Source organism: Capsicum annuum, chromosome 11 (genome assembly GCF_002878395.1).
Source record: "Capsicum annuum cultivar UCD-10X-F1 chromosome 11, UCD10Xv1.1, whole genome shotgun sequence".
In the NCBI taxonomy this organism is placed as follows: Eukaryota; Viridiplantae; Streptophyta; class Magnoliopsida; order Solanales; family Solanaceae; genus Capsicum; species Capsicum annuum.
This window is the reverse complement of record NC_061121.1, coordinates 31,800,629-31,805,553: the sequence shown is the minus strand read 5'-3', so window position 1 is coordinate 31,805,553 and position 4,925 is coordinate 31,800,629.

Genomic DNA, 4,925 nt, shown 5'->3' with positions numbered 1-4,925 from the left:
CATTCTCACTTGGTTCATCTCGAGGTCGTTTAGATACTATACTAGATTGTTCATGTCTAATTTTTTATGGATAAATATTTTTAAAGAATTTAGCATTAGCTGATTCAATTATCGTATTTTTATTTATATTTAGATGTTTGGATTTATGAACCAAAAAACGACATGCTTTACTACTTTTAGCATATCCTATGAACACGCAGTCCACGGTCTTAGGTCCTATCTTAACTTTTAGGCATAGGAACTTGAACCTTTGCTAGACACCCCCACACTTTGAAATATTTTAAGTTGGGTTTCTTTTCTTTCCATTTTTCATAAAGAATTGATTGTGTCTTACTATGAGGAACTCTATTGAGTGTACGATTGTCTGTAAGGATAGCCTTCCCCCACAAGTTTTACGTTAAACTAGACTTATAAGTAAGTCATTCATCATTTCCTTCAAGATTCGGTTTTTTGTTTTCGAAATTCCATTAGATTGAGATGAATACGGGACCGTAGTTTGATGGACGATTCTATTCTCTACACATATTTCAGCGAAGAGAGATTCATATTCTCTGCCCCTATTACTTCTTATTATTTTTATTTTTTTCTCTAATTGATTTTCTACTTCAGTTTTGTATTGCCTAAACGTATCTATTGCTTCATCCTTACTATTTTGCAAGTAGATATAATAGTATCTAGTGCAATCGTCACTAAAAGTTATGAAATACTTTTTCCCACCACGTGATGGTGTTGACTTCATATCACAAATGTCAGTGTGTACTAAGTCTAAAGGATTGGAATTCCTTTCAACGAACTTATAAGTATGCTTTGAATACTTTGATTTTCACACACGTTTGATACTTTGATTTATTGCACTCAAAGTTTGGCAAAACTTCTAAGTTAATCAGTTTTCGTAACGTTTTGTAATTAACATGGCCTAAATGTTCATGCCATAAATTACAAAACTCAAGCAAGTAAGAAGAATTTGAAATTTTCTTTATTTTCACATTCATTACATTCATCTTATAAAGTCCCTCAGTGAGATAGCCTTTTCCTACATACACTTCTCCTTTGCTAATTACAAATTTTCTAGAAACGGTTACACATTTGAATCCGTTCTTGTCTAGAAGTGAAATAGAAATCAAGTTCCTACGTAATTCAGGAATGTACAAGACATTGTTAAGTGTCAAGACCTTTCCTGAAGTCATTTTCAAGCCCATTTTTCTTGTTCCTTCTACCTTAGCCATAACGAAGTTAGCCATGTTGATCATTTCTTCTACTTGAGCTGGAGGAAATGATGAAAACAACTCTTTGTTGGCACAAACATGGCGGGTGGCACCAGAATCCATCCACCACTCGTGAGGATTCCCCACCAAGTTGTATTCTGGAAACATAGCACACAGATCATCACATTCTTTGTTGGAATCAATCATATTTGCTTGGTCCTTTTTCTTGCCTTTCTTAGGGGCACGACAATTCGTGGAATTATGGCCAATCTTGCCACAATTAAAGAACTTTTCCTTGAATTTTTTCTTGGGTTGATTTCTTTCTTTTTCAACTTTCTTCCTTTTCTTAGAATTATTTTTGTCATCTTCTATAATATGTGCTCCATTAATTGTAGAATTCCCTTTTGACCTTCACTCGGTAGCCTTATTATCCTCTTCAATACGTAGTCGGACAATAAAATCTTTGATAGTCATCTCCTTGCATTTTTACTTCAAGTAGTTTTTAAAGTCTTTCCACATCAATAGTAGCTTTTCAATTATCGCTGCTACTTGGAAAGCATTATTCACAATCAAACCTTTCGCTAGGAGATCATGGATGATTACTTGCAATTCCTGCACTTGAGAGACAACCTTGCTATCTATCATTTTAAAATCCAGGAACCTTGCAACAAAGAATTTCTTAATTTCCGCATCCTTTCTTATATTTTAGTTCAAGTTCCCCCTATAATTCCTTTGATGTCTTAGTTCCATTATAAATATTATAAATGTCGTCTTGTAGACCACTCAAGATATAATTCCTGCAAAGGAAATATGAGTGTTTCCAAGCCTCTACAATCATGAAACGCTCTTTGTCCGAGGTTCCCTCGGTCACCTCAGGAGCATCCTCACTAGTGAACTTTTGAAGGCATAGTGTTGTGAGGTAGAACAACATCTTTTGCGGCCATTGCTAAAATTCAATGCCAACAAATTTTTTGGGCTTCTCCGTAGGTGCCATTGGTTGCAGAGAATTTGCTTGACTTGTTGAGGCAATACTGGTTGCCTCCACAGTCGTAGCCGCATCTTGCATTAGACTATCGTTAGTCATTTTTCCTATCACCACAAGACAATAATATTTAGTATTTTCAGAATACTACTTATAAAGTTATGCAACTTTAAACACTTCTTCTTGTTTCTAGTTAACAATAAAGTTTTTATGACTTCCAATTGTCAACCAAGTTAATTTTAAACTTGTGATAAAGATTTTATGTCTTCTAATCACTAGTTAAATTCAAACGGAGCAGAAAGCTTAAAGCTTTAATCTCCAAAAACAAGTAATATAGATTCTGAACTTATTCCTTAAGATTGTTATCTTGTAAGTATTCGGGTACAAGAATCTGTATATAAGAAAAACAACCTTCAATTGTAGTTCAAGTTTAAGACAAAAACACTTATGAAGTTCTGTAACACCTTCAACACTAGATTATGAAAATCTATCTAAGAAGTGTGTTAAGAATCAGAAAAGAGATGAAATAGAATTTAAGACCAAGTCCTCCGAATTTATAGAGTGTCCTTAAGGAATAATTCCCCTCACTATACTTGTGGTTACGCAATCTTCCTCCTAGGATAAAATGCCCTTCAATCCGAACAATAAAGGTACCTCACATTGTTGGATTCTACAAACTCACTCAACAGTTTGATTGATCACACAGAATATTTGAAGACAAGAAGAGTTTGTTTTTTATAAATAATTTTTTATGTCTAAACCTGTGGATAAAAGCAGGTTTATATAGCCATAACGTGCCTCTTATGAAAAGTGGCGTTGGTTTATTTAAAAGGTGTAACTTTTTCCTGAAAAATCATGTCTATTCGTCCAAACAGTGTGTCTTATCCGAACAGGCATGCCATTTCATGAATCAGTGTGTCATTTCACTGAATGGTTCCATCTTTTCGAAGTATCAGTTCATAACATTGCATCAGTTCAGTTCGAAACAGTGCATTTGTATTTCTATCATTTTTCCTTTGGTATATTCGAATCAGATTTTGATCAAATAAATTTTGTCCCAAAAAATATATCTCATCGATCATTTTCCAAATTTGAAGCCGAAGTCGAAGCCGAAGCCGAAGCCGAAGCCGAGCGAGCGAAAACGATGGCATGAGGCACCACCTTATTCTTGTCTCACTATCCATGTGGAGTAAGTATTCTTTATCAAAAACACTCCAAAGTTCTCTTCTCCCACCAATGTGGGAGATTTAGTGAACTTTCCAATTGGGGAGTACACTTTCTAAATTAGTGTCTCCTTCCCCCCACCATTTTTCTCTCCATTTTCCATTCACACTTCTTCCATACATATTGAACCCAACATAGTGATGACATAAATTATTTTTCGACTATGTTGGCTCCTTGATTATTTATATGAGCTAGCTATAAAGTTTTATATATAGCTAAGCATGATTAGAACATCTATGTCGATTTTCCTTAGCTAAAAAGTAGTTTTGTTATTCATTCTCAAGTCTTCATAGTTATATGTGATGTGTTAGTTTTGTAACCAACTGATCTGTCATTTTTTTTACTTCTTATCTTTCTCATGCTCTAACATAGTAACAAGTTAATTGAGAAGATTTTGGAGTTGAATTAGTCTTGAGAAGTAGGCTAGAAGCAACGATGATCTAGAAGAATACTAGGGTACTTTGTAAAAGAAATGGATGACATTCATGCAAGATCAATGTCCTCTTTTTTGCTCTTTGTCCAAATTCATAGTCTTTTCTTCCTCATAAAAGATACAGATTGAAAGATTAAGGAATTTCTATTACTAGTTCCTTATTATGATTAAGTGCTCGAGGGTAAAGCAATCGTAATTCAAAGTGTAAGGGTTTTTGTGCTGATTTTCCTTACCAAAATTAAGTTTTAATTTTCTATTGAAGGAAAATAAAAGTAGTACCATAATTACTTTTACTTTTCTTTAAATAAAAATATAAAACTTTTTCATATTTGGCTAACCTCTTTTTTGGAGGACAGATTTTGAAACTTTATAAATAGAGACTCCTCTTCTCATACCTTAACACAATAGTATCCACAATATAGTCTTAAAAGTGTTTTGTTTAGGGAGAGATTTTCTTCCAGTAGGTTTTATGTTTTTCTAATATTAGTTTTTCATATGCAGGTCGTTTGACGGAATCATATTAATAATTAATATGTCTTTTTAGTATATTTTTATTTGTTATTTGAATTATCACCGTCTTGTTTTGCAAATTATAAGCTTATGCATGACGCCCTTTGGATTTCTAACCCATCAAGTGATATCAGAGCCTATGGTTCAAAGATTCTTATAAATACTTACATACCAAACTCACACACTAACTATGATAAACTATGTATATTTAGAATTTTGGAAAATAGATATAAAATATATACAATTTCTTAGTGAAAACATAGAAGAATTAATGAGATTAAAACAAACAACTAAAAAATATTTTAATAAAATATTTAACCAATTTTAAATGATAGATAATCTTAAAATCTTAATCTTATATATACTTAGAGATATAGAAATTATAAATATTAAGAGAATAATATTAGAAAAAGTATTAGACTATGAAATTGCAACTATAAATTGGATAGAACAGTTATACCTGGATAATTACTCAGATGGATATTATTCGGATTAGGAAATGTTAGAATATATTAGAAAAACTAGAGAAAATGAAGATAATCTAAATGAAGAAATTAATTATAGAAACCAA